At 47.2% G+C, this 16,804-nt stretch overlaps 1 protein-coding gene across 1 annotated transcript in view; it reads right to left on the minus strand.

Moving 5' to 3' along the window:
* The window catches only part of LOC127582928 (cytochrome P450 26B1), a 51,064-nt gene extending 38,826 nt beyond the window's left edge, over positions 1-12,238 (minus strand). The window contains exon 1 of the mRNA XM_052038587.1: positions 12,101-12,238. The gene's annotated coding sequence lies outside the window, so the exon portion shown is untranslated. The remainder of the gene's footprint in view (positions 1-12,100) is intronic.
* Between the last annotated feature and the right edge of the window lie 4,566 nt (positions 12,239-16,804).

Raw genomic sequence — 16,804 nt, forward strand, 5'->3', positions numbered from 1 at the left:
AGACGAGGTCCCTAGTCTCTCTCACTCACTCACTCACTCACACACACTCTCTCTCTCTCACACACACACACACTCATTCTCTCTCTCTCTATCTCTCTCTCTCACACACACACACACACTCTATCTCTCTATCTCTCTCACACACACACACACTCTCTCTCTCTCTCTATCTCTCTCTCTCTCACACACACACACACACTCACTCTCTCTCTCTCTATCTCTCTCTCTCTCTCTCTCTCTCTCTCACACACACACACCCCTCCAGCTTTCTGCGGGAAAGACCTGGCGGAGGAGAGTCGCGCGTCTCAGCGTGTGCTGCTCAGTGGAACTGTCAACGCGTCAGGCAAACACTGAGACACCGGCCCCCTCCACAATCTTAAGTTTCTTTGTTGCACTTATGAGTTCGAGTGAACAAGAAAGGGCTCTCAGTCCAGAAATTAAACCATCCCCAAATTTGTCGTAAAACGCCCGCCGGTATTTGTGTGAACGTGCACGCTCCGGTTACCGTGGGCATCGATTGATTCTGGGCAGAGATGCTTCGCCCTGTTTTGTGAGCTGGCTTCTCGGAGGGGGCTCAGTTTGTGTCAGTGTTGTGGGAAAGTGTACGAGAGACTTGAGGCGGGGGGGGGGGTGGAGAGGGGAAGGAGAGGGGAGAGTTAAACTGTTTTAAGAGGGGGTGAGGGGAAAGGGGCAAGTGGGAGGGAGAGAGAGGCGGCGGGCAGAGGGAGAGGGGAGGGAGGGGGTCAAATGGGCAGAGAGGGGGACAGGAGAGACAGGGAGGGGTGAGAGGTACAGAGAGAGGGGGGAGAGGCAGGAGAGGGGGTCAGGCATTGACAGAGGAGGCTGGAGAGTGGGAGACGAGGCAGCCAGAAAGGAGATGGGGAGGGGGTGGGGAACAGGCTGATGTGAGGACGATGAGGGAGGGGCAGAGTGTGGAAAGGAGGGATGGCGGGTGAAGAACAGAGAGAGAGAGAGGAGACGAGAGAAAGAAAGGCGAGAGAGAGGAAGAGGAGAGCTCAAGGATAGTCAGCAGAGGAAGGGAGAGGGAGGGAGACGGGAGTCGGGCGGAGGGAGCGGAAGACAAAATGAAAGGAAGGAGACAGAGAGAAGAACAGATAGGTAGAGATGTGTGGGGAGGGAGGGGGAGAGAGAGGGGCAGACGTTGAGTTCCATGCGCCCAGCTGAGTAGGTGGGGATCCGCACCAGTCGATGTCCAGTGAAGTTCTACAGTGAGGGTCGGGCCGATGTTCAGAACTCGCTGGACGAGGATGAACCTCCCCCGGTGCGAAGGCACCGATGATGCACCGCCCCCCCCCCCCCCTCTCCTGCCCATATCATGTAACGATGCATCAATCAACAAGTATCAGGCGCATTAGTATCGATCTAATTGCGATGCTCTCCCTGTACCAAGCTACAGATCTATATATAGAGATAAGCAATTGCGTGGACAAAATATTATGCAAAATTCTTTCATACTTGTAGTTTATATTTCATAAACCCTGCTGCGATTTATTCTGCGCTGCATTATGTTATTTACACACCCGTGCTTATTGCGAAAGCTTTCGAGGGATGCTGGCTGGTGGTGCGGAGTCGCTGACCTAGCCTTGCCCCGGACTGAGCGTGATTCAGCGGAGCCGCACTAACCATCAACACTCCCATCCAGCGGACACCAGGGGTAGCGCAGCGCTGGCTGCGGCAGCCGGCACTCTGCTCACACCCACTCACACTCACCGACTGCCAACAAGGATTTGCACCAGGCAGATCACACCCACCTTCGTCATTAGAGCCAACTGAGCAGTGGTGTGCACTACGAACAGGTCACACTCACCTGGTTTCCAGTGAACAGATCCCACACTGTTACAGATCCCACACTGATCCACACTGTTACAGATCACACAATGTCATAGATCACACACTCATCCACACTGTTATGGATCACACGCCGACCCACACTGCTATAGATCTCACACTGACCCACACTGCTATAGATCTCACACTGACCCACACTGTTATAGATCGCATACTGACCCACACTGCTATAGATCGCACACTGACCCACACTGTAAAAGATCGCACAATGACACACACTGTTATAGATCACTCACCGACCCACACTGTTATAGATCACTCACTGACCCACACTGCTCCAGATTACTCACTGACCCACACTGTCATAGATCACACACTGACACACACTGTCATGGATCACACACTGACCCACACTGTCATGGATCCCACACTGACCCACACTGTCATGGATCCCACACTGTTATAGATCCCACACTGGCCCACACTGTTATAGATCCCACACTGTTATAGATCCCACACTGACCCACACTGTTATAGATCCCACACTGACCCACACTGTTATAGATCCCACACTGACCCACTGACACTGAATTTGGATCAAATTCACAACATAGCGATATTTAGTGTATTTTTAATGGACATTATATACATAAAGTAAAAACAAATTCATGTTGTCAGTGTCCATATATTTAAGTGTGCATAGTTACTATATTTGTCTGTGTGTAGTTGTTTCTGGGGTTCTATATATGTTTTATGCATCATGCACATCTGCTTCTGTAGTGAGTGCATGTAGGATGCATGTCCGTGTGTGGCTGTGTGTGTGAGATGTGTGTGCGATGTGTAACTTTATTCTATCTACTGTGTACATGCAGTGTATGTGTGTGTGCATGCAGCTGCATATAATATGCATGTTATCAGTGGGCATGGCAGCTGGCTTCTGATCCACTGGGGTCTCTGATGTGGGAGTAGAGCAGCTTATTCACCTGTATCACAACACACGAGTGTGAGGTCATAGGATCACAGGGTCACACAGCACAGAAACAGGCCCTTCGGCCCAACTTGTCCGTGCCAAACAAGTTGCCTAACTGAGCTAGTCCCATTTGCCTGTGATTGGCCCATATTCTTCTGACCCTTTCCTGTCCATGTACCTGTCCAAATGTCTTTTAAATGTCGTAATTGAACCCGTCTATACCACTTCCTCTGGCAGCTCGTTCCATGCGCTCACCATCATCTGTGTGAAAATCTTTTAAGTTTTTCCCCTGCCTGGGAAAGAGATCATGACCATTCACCTTATCTCCGCCCCTCCTGATTTTATAAACCTCTATAAGGTCACCCTTCAGTTTCCTATGCTCCACAGAGAAAAGTCCCTGGTAAAATCCTCGTAAATCTTTTTTGCACCCTTTCCAGTTTAGTGACATCCTTCCTATAGGAAGGCGACCAGAACTGTACACAGTACTCCAGATGTGGCCTTACTAATGTCTTGCACAGCTGTAACGTCCCAACTCTTGTACTCAATATCCCAACTTATGAAGGCAAGCGCGACAAATGCTTCCTTCCCCACCCTGTCCATCTGTGTCCGACTTTCAAGGAATCTGTACCCGCACCCCAAGGTCTCTCTGTTCTGCAACGCTCCCCAAGGCCCTACCATTTCCTGTGTAAGCTCTGCTCTAGTTTTTCTTAGCAAAACGCAACACCTCACATTTATCTTAATCAATATCCATTTGTCATTCCTTGGCCCACTGTCCCAGCTGATCAAGACCCCCTTGTAATCTTAGACAACCTTCTTCACTGTCCACTACACCACCAACTTTAGTGTCATCCCCAAACTTAGTGACCATGCCACCTTCATTCTCATCCAAATCGTTAATATGAATGACAAATAACAGTGGACCCAGCACCGATCCCTGAGGCACACGGCCAGTCACAGGTCTCCAGTTTAAAACACAACCCTCTACTGCCTCCTTCTGGCTCCTACCACCAAGCCAATTGTGCATCTAGCTGGTCAGCTCTCCTTTGGATCCCATGTGATCTAACTTTCTGGACCTGCCTACAATGTGATAACTTGTTAAAGGCCTTGCTGAAGTCCATGTAGAAAACATCTACCGCACCTTCCTCATCTACCTCCTTGGTCACCTCTGCAAAAAAACTCAAATTTGTGAGATGTGATTTCCCACGCACAAAGTCATGCTGACTATCCTTAATCAGTCCTTGCCTTTCCAAATGCAATTAGATCCTGTATCTCAGAATCCCCCCCAATAACCTACCCACCACTGACGTTAGGCTTACTGGCCTGTGGTTCCCTGGATTTTCCTTGCAGCCTTTCTTAAATAAAGGCACAACATTAGCCACCTTCTAATCTCCTGACACCGCACCCGTGGATATTGACGATACAAATATCTCTGCTAGCGACCCAGCAATTTCTTCCCTCAATGTCCTAGGATGCACTTGATCAGGTCCCAAGGATTTATCTACCTTTATGTATGTTAAGACCTCCAACACCACCTCTTCTGTAATGTGCACTCATCACTACAAACTTCCCTCCCACCCATGTCTTTCTCCATGGTACATACAGATGAGAAATATTGTTTTAGGACTTTGTCCATCTCCTGTGGCTCCACACATAGACAAGCTTGTTGATCTTTGAGGGGCCCTATTCTCTCCCTAGCTACTTTTCTGCCCTTAATAGACTCGTAGAGTCTCTTAGGATTCTTCTTAACTTATCTGCTAAAGTTATCTCATGTCCTTTTTCTGCCCTCCTGATTCTCCCTGAAGTGACCTATGCTGATTGGACTGCATTGGTTGTACCAGAGCCTCCAGTAACACAGAATTCAGTCAGACAGAAAAGATCAGCCAAACCCCATTTCCCATCTTCCTCACCTCCTCCTGCAGCACGTGTTGAGTGCATTGAGGGCATTGAGTACAGAAGTTGGGAGGTCATGGTACAGTTGTACAAGACGCTGGTGAGGTCGCACTTGGCGTATTATGCCCTGCTGTAGCTTACGTTATTATACTGGACAGAGTGCAGATAAAGACATTGCCAGGACTTGAGGAACTGAGTTATAGGGAGAGGTTGGACAGGCTAGGACTGAGAGATGATCTGTATAAAATCATGAGGGGCACAGATAAGGTGAAATCTTTTTCCCAGGGTTGAGGAATTAAGAACTAGAGGGCATAGGTTTAAGGTGAGAGGAGAGAGATTTAATAGGAACCTGAGGGTCAACTTTTTTTTTTACACAGAAGGTGGTATGTATGTGGAATGAGCTGCCAGAGGAAGTAGTTGAGGCAGGTACATTAACAACTTTGGACAGGTACGTGGATTGGAAAGGTTTAGAAGGTTATGGGCCAAATGCTGGCAAATGGGACTATCTTGGATGGGGCATCTTGTTGGACATTGACGAATTGGACAGTCATGACATGCTTCACATGTACCAGGTCCCAGGTTCAATTCCTGGCATCTCCACGCTGGTGACCATGAACTTAGGGCAGGCACAGTAGTGTAGCGGTTAGCGTAACGCTATTACAGCGCCAGCGACCCGGGGTCAATTCCGGCCGCTGTCTGTAAGGAGTTTGTACGTTCTCCCCATGTCTGTGTGAGTTTCCTCTGAGTGCCCCGGTTTCCTCCCACATTCCAAAGACGTACGGGTTAGGAAGTTGTGGGCATGCTATGTTGGTGCCGGAAGCGTGGCGACACTTGCGGGCTGCCCCCAGAACACTCTACACAAAAGATGTATTTCACTGTGCGTTTCGACGTACATGTGACTAATAAAGAAATCTTATTTTATCCTAAAACAGTACCAGACTGTGTTGGCCACTGAGTCAATCCTACACTGATCCCATTTCATTCTCCACCTCCCCATCAATTCTCCCAGGTTCTACCTACACACTCAGGACAATTTACAGCGACCAATTAACCTGCCAACCCGAATGACTTTGGGATGTGGGAGGAAACCGGAGCACCCAGGGGGAATCCCACACACTCACAGAGACATTGCGCAAACTCCACACACACAGCACCGTAAGGACTGAACCTGAGTCTGGTGTGTGAGACAGCGACTCTACCCACTTCTCTGTGTCTCCTCATTGTCTGTGAAGACTGAAGGGTAAGAAGAACAATCAATCTTTGGATAGCACCTTGGCATCTGTGACACAGTCTACAGCCACCCTCAGTTTCTTCAATGAGGACAGGAATGAGCAAAAACCAAAATTAAAATCCTGCTTTCTCCCCAAAACATTTCAAAATTCCTCCTTAAATCGATGGGCTATTAAAATCGAAAAAAAATTAAATGCTGGAAACAATCAGCAGGTCAGGCAGCATCTATGGAGAGAGAAACAGAGTTAACATTTCATAAAATCATAGAGTTACAGAGTGACACCAGACAGAAACAGGCCCTTCAGGCAACAGTTGCAGCAAACCAACCTTTTGCGATTCATGCACAAGCCCTCCCGAGTCCCTCTGCACAACAGCATGCTGCAATCTTTCACCATTTAAACAATAATCTGATCTTCTATTTTTCCTTCCAAAGTGGATGACCTCGCATTTACCCACATTGTACTCCATCTGCCAGACCCTTGCGCACTCACTTAACCTATCTATAGATCTGTAGAGCCTCCGCATCCTCTGCTACATCTATTTCTTGGTTTATTGCCTGCGCCACTGTAATGTTATAATTTGGTGGCCTATAGACAACTCCCACCAGCTTTTTTCCCTTTACTATTCCTAAAGGCAGGCACGGTAGTGTCACAGTTAGCGTAACGTTATTACAGCGCCAGAGACCCGGGTTCAATTCCCGCCGCTGTCTGTAAGGAGTTTGTACGTTCTCCCCGTGTCTGTGTGGGTTTCCTCCGGGTGCTCCGGTTTCCTCCCACATTCCAAAGACGTACGGGTTAGGAAGTTGTGGACATGCTATGTTGGCGCCGGAAGCGTGACGACACTTGCGGGCTGCCCCCAGAACACTCTACACAAAAGATGTATTTCACTGTGTGTTTCGATGTACATGTGCCTGATAAAGATGTCTTGTCTTGCCTTGGCCATCAACACCCATTAGCACTAATCGTACATTAAAGCCATTTTTATTCTTCCCACACACTCATCAACTCCCCCCAGATTCTACCAGCCCAGGGGCAATATACAGCCATCAGTTAACCTTCCAATCCACATGTCTTTGGGATGTGGGAGGAAACCGGAGCACCTGGAGAAAATGCAGTCTCCAAACAGACAACACCCGTGGTTGGAATCGAACCCATGCCTCTGGAGCTGTGCATTTCAATCAATAACCTGGACAAAGGAGGCAACGGGGGCAGGAAAGGAAGGAGGTTTGCGACAGAGGGAAGATATGCTCAGGAAGGTGCTGTGGGAAGGAGAGTAAGTGTTTGGGGAGACTAAGGATTGGACCGGAGTATCCCATAGGGAATGCTGAAAGGGGAGGTGCAGAAGATGTGTTTAGAGATGGTGCCATACTGAAAGAGGAGTCATCAGAGTTTTAGAGTCATAAAGTCATAGTAATACAGCATGGAAACAGGCCATTCGGCCCAACTCAGCCATACTGACCAAGACGTCCACCTAAGCTAGTCCCATTTGCCTACTTTTGGCCCATATCCCTCTGAACCTTTCCTATCCATGTAGATCCAAACGTATTTTAAATGTTGTTATTGTACCTGCCTCAACCACTTCCTCTGGCAGCTCGTTCCATATACGTAGCAACCTCTGGGTGAGAAAGTTGCCCCTCAGGTTCCTATTAAATCTTCCCCCCACCACTGGGAAAAAGACTGAGTGCATTCACCCTGTCTATGCCCCTCATGATTTTATACACCCCTATAAGGTCACCTCTCAGTCTCCTGTCTGTGTGGGTTTCCTCCGGGTGCTCCAGTTTCCTCCCACATTCCAAAGACGTACAGGTTAGGAAGTTGTGGGCATGCTATGTTGGCGCCGGAAGCGTGGTGACACCTGCGGGCTGCCCCCAGAACACTACGCAAAGGATGTATTTCACTGTGTGTTTCGATGTACGTGTGACTAATAAAGATCTTATCTTATCTACACTCCAAGGAATAAAGCCCTTGCTTGCCCAACCTCTTCCCATAACCCAGTCCCTTGAGTCCTGGCTACATCTTTTCTGAACTCTTTCCAGCTCAATGGCATCTTTCCTACAGCAGGGCAACCAAAATAGAACACAATTCTCCAAGTGCGGCCTCATCAACATCCTGTACAACTGCACTATGAGCTCCCAACTTTTATACTCAGTGCCCTCACTGATGAAGGCCAGCATGCCAAAAGCATTCTTAATATGGAAACTGGTAGTTTGGAAGGTTCTGGAAGGAGAGAGGGGATAGAATGGAGAGAGCAGGAAATGGGAAGGACAAAGATCCTCTCATGTACGGTAGAGATGAATCCTCAGTTAAAGAAAATGGAGGACATATTGGAACACTGGACAGACGCTGGCTTCAGAGGAATGTACAAAGGTGTGGAATGGAATGGTATCCTTATAGGGGGTGTGAGCAAGATACTTTAGAAGTCACTGCACTTGTAGTAAACACTAGCTGAGGGCTGAGGGAAGCAAATGGAGAGGTGAATTTCTTCAAAACTGAGGAAGGAAAGAACAACAAGAAATTGGTTTAAATTCTTTTCCTTTCCTAAAACTCTCTCAACTCTCCAAAACTAGAGGGGCATAGATTTAGGGCAAGAGGGGAAAGATTTAAAAGGGACCTGAGGGACAACTTTTCCACACAGAGGGTGGTGAGTATATGGAACGAGCTGCCAGAGGAAGTGGGTGAGGCAGGTACAATAGTGTCATTTAAGAAGCACTTGGATAGGTACATGGAGGGGCGGGGCTTGGAGGGATATGGGCTGAACGCAGGAAATTGGGACTAGCTGGGTGGGCACTGTGGTCAGCAGGGACTGGTTGGACCGAAGGGCCTGTATCTGTGCTGTATTGCTCTGTGACTCAATAACAGCAGATACCGGGTTATTATAAATGCAGGGCACAGTAGTGTAGTGGTTAGCACAATGCTTTACAGCGCCAGCGACCCAGGTTCAATTCCGACCACTGTCTGTAAGGAGTTTGTGTATTCTCCCCGTGTCTGCGTGGGTTTCCTCCGGGTGCTCCGGTTTCCTCCTACATTCCAAAGACGTACGGGTTAGGAGCTGTGGGCATGCTATGTTGGCGCCCGGAAGCGTGGCGGCACCTGTGGGCTGCCCCCAGAACATTACGCAAAAGACATATTTCACTATGTGCTTCGATGTACATGTGACTAATAAAGAAATCTTATCTTCCTTTTTGTCAATGGTTTCCCACAAGTCCAATGTGATATCTTAGTTAAAGGACAGTGCGGGTGAGATTCTCATCTTAGTGAAATGAAGTGGCTTTTGTTTACCGAGCACTGACCGAATTCTGCCCACTTCTGCCTATGTGATATCAGCATCAACCCGTTGTCTTGCGGATATCTGACAATCAAGCAACGTTTGTGCTGATGTTCGAGGCAATGTTTTTGTTACAGAGATATTCCGCGCTCTCTAAACAGTCACATTGTTCCTCTGACATCCTGTACTGAATCTGCAGAAACTTCCTCCAAATGGAGTGGGAGTGGAAAGGCGTCCAGTTCCCTCTGTACCACAAGCACCTGTCACAGTGTGTTCCTGAGTCTCTGCTTTCCTGTGTGACTACTTGCAATCCAGTGCCTGTGTACTCCAGTATACCTGCACTTCTGTGTTCATGTGTTCCTGGGTTATGTTCCTTTGTGTCTGCATTCTTGTGTGCTGATATATTCCTGTGTCGTGCATTTTTGCTTCTGTAACTGTGTGACTGTGTATTATTGTGTATGTGTATTTCTGGGACTAGTTATTCTGAGTGTCCGTGTATTCCTTTGTATTCCTGTAAGTCTGTGCATTCCTTTACATGCAAATTTGTGTGTGAATGTGTGGCCCTGCCTGTGTAGTTTTGGGTGAGTGCTCCACAGTGTGGTTCACCCTCTGTGTCTGTTCATCACTCTGCCCATTGGACTATGTATTCACAAGAATCTTCTGATTTCTTGATGTCTGTGTATTCCTGAGTCCATCTGCAAGTTCCAATTCGTTTGAATATTCCTGTGTGTTTAATGTATTTGGGTATTTATATCCCTCTATTACTGTGTACCCCTGTGTCACCGTGTACCCCTGTGTCACCGTGTACCCCTGTGTTTGTGTTTTCTGTTATTTGTGTAGTCTTTGGGGGCTGTGTAAGTAATGTGTAAGTATCACTCTGTACCAGGATATTTGCGTTTCCCTGTATTCCTGTCTCTGTCACTAGTATGCTAAGTATTCATCTTGCTTAAAGGTATAAATTTAATACATAAGTGTTTGATTTTTTTTCCTGATTCAATGTAATTTCTATCTGCATTTTTAGTAAGTTCAGAGAAGCCCCAAGTGTGCTTCCCTGATACCGAATAGAATTCCCTGGTTGTGAGCTGGACGCATCTGTGTGGAGCCAGCCCAGGCCAGGACTGATAGGATATGTGGACTGAATTCCCTCTTCTCAACCTATTTGTACAGAGACACCTGTACACCTACATAGACACACACAGACAAAACACATACATACAGGAGGCAAAAACACAGGGTCACATGCACAAAAAGACAGACACACAAACAGAGGTAACGCCTCAGAGATATGGGCACATAAGGTTAAAGCATACACAGGCACACACACACAGACACATGCACACCCATATGTATATACATCCACAGGCAAAAACACACAGAATTACAGAAATGTGGAGACACTCAGAGATATATGCACACAAATGTACATTCACAATGTTACTACCATCGGGGAGGAGGTACAGGAACCTGAAGACCAACACTCAACGACTCAGGAACAGCTTCTTCCCCTCCACCATCAGATTTCTGAACGGTCCATGAACCCATGAACACCACCTGGTTATTCCTTCTTTTTGCTCTATTTATTTAATTTTTAAATTTATAGTAATTTCATGTTTTGCACTGTACTGCTGCCACAGAACAAGTCAGTGGTAATGAATCTGACTCTCTCTCTCTCTCACACACACTCACACACACACACACACACACACAGGACTCATACACGCACAGTCTCTCTCACTCAGACACACACATAAAGACACTTTCACTCACACAGGCGCAAATGCTATTCCGTTAAGCACATCCACTCACACCTACACTAGTGTACCCACACCCTCGCACACAGGCACACACTTCATTCACACACTTCTCTCACATGCCTACAGGCACACACATACATGCATGCTCACTCACGCAAACACACTCTCACACATGTGCACTCTTATATTATTCACTCAGATACAAACACGCATATATAAAATCATAGGTACACTCTTCGGTCACACTCTCGCACACACACACACATGCTCTCTCTCTCACACACACACATCCGCGCACCGAACTCTCACAAAGCACACTCGAATTGGCATCGTAGTTCACAGCTACAAATAAATCCCAAATTAATCAGTAAGACATTGGTGACGAAGTCGGACAGAGACACGACCCGGGGAATCCGCAACCGGCCGACACGCCGAGACTGTTCCACGCAGCAGAAGAGAAACGGTTGGAAATCTCTTCCGGACGTCCCGAGGCCGCTATATAAATGCCGGGGGGGGGGGGGGGGACCTTCTGGGGATCTCCGCGTGGCAAATTTCAAGACCTAATTGGGTGGCCTGACCAACTTTCCTTAACTTCTCGGGGTTGATCCTTCTCCCCACCCCTCCTGAAATCTGCCCCTCTCCTCCAGCTCTTGTGTGAGGCTGGACACGTCCTGGCTCCCCCACTTGTCTCCCTCCGGGGGTCCGAACCCAGAGCTGACCGCCCCCTCCCAGAATCTCCAGCTCTTGCAGGAGAGACCGAGGGGCGGGGAGGGGGGGGGGGGAAGCTCCCCCTCTGCCAACACTGCACCTGTTCGCAACCCTGCGTCAAGCCGCAGCAACAAACCGTGCGGTTTGGGGACCCCGCTAGGTACCCGCGGACCTAAAGGAGGAGAAGAAGAAAGTATAAAAGGAAAATTAAAGCGAATTTTGTTTTAGTTTGCAAGCCCGGCAAAGGAAAGCGTCTGAATTCGTTGCTCGTTGGGAGACCCACTTCATTTGAACAAACCAGCCCAACCCGTCCTTGGAATAAACGTAATTGCAACCGCACCATTTGCAAAAATTTTGGGCAAACGAAAAAATCCGGTTAGATCAATTATATTTACATAAAACAGCGGAAATTGTTAAAAAGAAGAATAAATTGAAATGTTTGCTGAGAGTGGGAACTAGATGGTTGGAAACTTACCTTTCAGCAGTCTGTGGCAGTTCGCTGTCCAACGCTCCGCTGGTTGGCGATTCCTTAAATTATTTATTGGAATTATTTTTCGTTAGATGGCAAAAATTCAAAACATAGAGTTGATTTTCTTCGCATATATATAGCAACCTTCAACCACAGGGCCCCGCCTCCTGGGTCACGTGCCGCTGTCACATCATGAATATTCAAGACTTCAAGAAATGTTGGCTTTTTGCAAAATAACAGGACATTTGCAAAATAGCTTTTAGATTAACTCACCGACCCTTGCAATCCCGGCCCATACACCAGGAGAATTTAGAACGGCTCTCTATAAATTGTCACTCTCTCTTACTCCCTCTGGAGAGGGGTTCAGTCGCAAGTCTCTTTCATTCTGATCTCCCTGAAAGTTTAAAGAACAGAATTTCTTCCGCGATTTTATCCTCTTTACCATTCAAGTGAAGTCCCCTCACAGAAGTGTCAGTCTCGGGTCCCCTACTCCCTTCCCCCAGCGAGAGTAAAAACTTTTCGTTGTGAACTCTCTCGCTCGCTCCTCTCTCTCCCTCTCTCTCTCTGTCTCTCTCTCTCTCTCTCTGTCTCTCTCTCTCTCTCTGTCTGTCTCTCTCTCTCTCGCGTCACCTCCAGAAGATTGTTTAATATGTGTTTATTTGTTGGCTTGCAGTTGGTTTGTTTTCAATATCACTTCAACTGCCTCACCCTAGTAACTCTCCTGCCTGTGTCATCCCATCGCTGAAACCTTCTCCGGCCACCACCTCTCTTGAGAGGGGATTAACCCCAACACGGTATCCCCACTAGATCCAACAAGCGTTAGGGATTGCAGATGCTGGGGTCGGCAATTCCTTTCGGCCCCACAGATGCTGCTCGACCCTCCGGGTTCCTCCAGCAGTTAGATTGTTGCCCACGCCAGATCCTACTTGCAAGAAGGGTGAAAAGTTTCGATGCTGGATGTTGAATGGTTTCTCGCGGAGAGAGGTCCCCGTCTTTCTGAGTAGAGAGAGCGGTGTAGTGTGTCCTGATATCTGACACACTTTGCACCGTTTGTAGGCATACACGTGTGCCCGTGGCTGAGCACAGTGGTATCTACAATTCACCTGATGTCCATCATCTGTACCCGTCTGGAGAGCAAACGGAGCAAACCTGAAATTATTGTCCTAAAGTAGAAAATACTGAATATGATGGACAATCCCTCCCGAAAGTCACAAGGCAAGTTAGTCCCTTGTCAGATTTATATTCATGCTTTTGCATTATCACGGATATCACATATTTTCACGAATTTGGTGTTTGTAAATGATTGAATGTTTGTACCTATGTGTCTGGGTTTGCCGATCGTGATTAATCTTTCCCCGTCAGTGACATCAATTGTCAGCTCAGATACATCTATTTGCACGCGTCACGGAGTTGTAGATTTGTAGAGGGCTGTGTACGTATTTATACACGATTCTGTTTACGGCCGTGCACATTTTTAGGTAATTCTGAGTGGATACGTAATTATGTAAAATATGCAATTTTATGTGAATGGGCGTATCCACGTTTTTACATAATTCCATTTGGAGATAATTGTACAAATGTTTTGACATAGTTCCGTTTAAGATGGTTTAATATTATACTGTCTGTATGTGGCTATATAAATGCTCATATTATTCTGTTTCTGCGCGGTTTACATTACTCTGATTACATACATGTTTACGTAGATTCTATTTCTGCACAGCTCCATGTGTGTTTTACACAGCTGTATATGGCTGTGTATGTTCCGCAATATTCCTCTCGTACGTGTGTTTTAACATAATTCTATATGTAAATGGTTGTTGGTTTGTTTAACTTGTTTGTGCCTGTGTACGTGTTGGGACATCATTCTTTCTGTGTGGTCATACACATGTTGACATAATTCTGCATGTGGTAGGCCAGTTACGCGTTTTTAACAAATTTCTGTCTGTATACGCGCTTTACACTATACTTGTTTTAAATAATTCTCTGTATATGGTTGAATTCTATTTGTATGCGGCATGTTTGAAAGATTTTTGTATCTCCTGAGATGTTTCTTGTGTGTATGTTGTGTGAGGCTGGGTAGAATTCTGGTTGTATGTGGCTTTTATATGATTTTTACTTCTTAGAGAATTTTTTGTATATGCTGTAATGTAATTTTACGCTTTATAAATGACGCATTTGTAACATATTTACGGCGTGAATTGTAGTTGGCTGTTAGCCTGTGTCCGTTTAAAATGCGTGCTAATAATTCAATTGACTTTTCGTCTCCTCACTTTTCCCTGTTCTGTCTAATTACCGCATCAGCATTTTCCACAAACGCTTGCCGTGAGGGTGTGTTTAAAAGCCGAATTAAACAGCCCGTTTTAAAAATCAGCCCCCGCTGTGCCTGAATTTTTAAGAATGTACAGAATATTAGAACCAAGTCTGGAAATGGCGCAAGCCCTATTCACTGGGTAGTGTGAGGTGTCCCAGCCCTCGGGTTCGAGCCTCCGGGACAGCAGACAGCAAGCGTCCCCTCCCTCGGCAGGGTCACCGACAACAGCGGACCCGCAGTGTGTCGGCGCGGCTCCCCAGTTAAACTCACTACTTCACCTCGGCTTGTTCCAAGCGGCGCGACTTCAGCTTGGCAGGTGACAGAGCTTCCCCGTCCTTTCGACCGCGAGTGTAAGTGGGGAGCGACATCACACAAACCTTCCCACCCTCCCCGGGGACAGTCACTGGCTTGGCAGGGTAAGACATCCGCCTGTCTACTCCCGGGACGAACATCACCTGCACTGTACTGCTCTTCTCTCTCAGTCCAAGGTCTGACCAAGGTCCTGAATGTCTCCGGGGAGAGTTCTGATGCAAAATGCACGCCCCATTCAGCAAGGGTGAATGATGTACACACTGCCCATCGTCAGTATGATGTACACACTGCCCATCGTCAGTTTGCAGTGAAACTGATCACCTCTCGCCCACCAGCTCCTCCCCCTCACTGTCGATTTCCCTCCACAGAGGCTGCCCGACCCGTTGAGTTCCTCCAGCGGTATGTTTCATTTTCGCTCCAAACAGGCCCTTCGGCCCGTCACGTCCATGCCGACTATCAAGTATCCGTCTACACTGATCCCATTCACCAGATGGCTAGCAGCCTTCTGTGCCACAGAATTACACAGCACGGGAACAGGCCCTTCGGCCCAACTCGTTCGTACCTTTCTGAGCTAGTCCCGTTTGCCCCACATCCCTCTGAACCTTTCCTAACCATGTACCAGTCCAAACGTTGTATTGTACCTGCCTCAACCACTTCCTCTGGCAGCTCGTTCCATATACTGACCACCCTCTGTGTAAAAAAAGTTGACCCTCAAGTTCCTATTAAATCTCTCCCCTCTCACCTTAAACCTATGACCTCTAGTTTCTGATTCCCTTTTCCCTAGGAAAAAGACTGAGTGCATTCACCCTATCTAAGCCCCTCATGATTTTATACACCTCAGTCTCCAACGCTCCCAAGGAATAAAGTCCTAGCCTGCCCCAAATCTCCCTGTAACTCGAGTCCTGGCAACATCCTTGTAAATCTTCTTTGCACTCTTTCCAGTGCCTTGGCAATTAAGATAAGATTTCTTTATTAGTCACATGTACATCAAAACACACAGTGGAATACATCTTTTGCGTAGAGTGTTCTGGGTGCAGCCCACAGGTGTCACCATGCTTCCGGTGCCAACATAGCATGCCCACAACCTCCTAACCCATACGTCTTTGGAATGTGAGAGGAAACCGGAGCACCTGGAGGAAACCCACACAGGCACAGGGAGAATGTACAATCTCCTTACAGGCAATGGCTGGAACAGAACCCAGGTCACTGGTGCTGTAATAGCGTTACACTAACCACTACACTACCGTGCCTGCAATAGAGGCAAGAAAACAGCATATTTAGCAAAAAGCAGTGGCAGAATCATACACGTTGCTATATCCAGCAAAAGCAAAGCATTGCAAAGAAATAAACACCAAAGAATACAAGACAATAGCCACAGAAGTAGGCAACTAGTCCCTCTAAGCCTGCCCCATCATTCAATGTAATCATGTAATCACAGCTGATCGATGCTGGCCTCAACTCCTCTTCTGTGCGATTTCTCCTTACCCCTCGATTTCTCGATCTATTGAATATTTATCCACCTCCACTTTAAATGCTTCCAATTAGATCCAGCTTCCACCACCCACTGGGGCAGAGAATTTCCATGGCAACTGCTCTGCCTGTGACCGCAAGAAACCACAGAGAGTTGTAGACACAGCTCAGCACATCATGGAAACCAGCCTCCCCTCCATGGACTCTGTCTACACTCCCTGCTGCCTCGGTAAAGCAGCCAACATAATCAAAGACCTCACCCATCCTGGACATTCTCTCTTCTCCCCCCTCCCATCAGGCAGAAGGTACAAAAGCCTGAAAGCACGTACCACCAGGCTCAAGGACAGCTTCTATCCCACTGTTATAAGACTATTGAATGATCCCCTAGTACGATAAGGTGGACTCTTGACCTCACAATCTATCTCGTCATGACCTTGCACCTTATTGTCTACCTGCACTGCACTTTCTCTGTAACTGTAACACTTTATTCTGTGTTCTGTTATTGTTTTCCCTTGCACTACCTGAAAGCACTGTGCAATGAAATGATCTGTATGGGTGGCATGTAAAACAAAGTTTTACACTGTACCTCAGTACATGTGACAATGATAAACCAATTT

The sequence above is a fragment of the Pristis pectinata genome, chromosome 2 (genome assembly GCF_009764475.1).
Source record: "Pristis pectinata isolate sPriPec2 chromosome 2, sPriPec2.1.pri, whole genome shotgun sequence".
NCBI lineage: Eukaryota > Metazoa > Chordata > Chondrichthyes > Rhinopristiformes > Pristidae > Pristis > Pristis pectinata.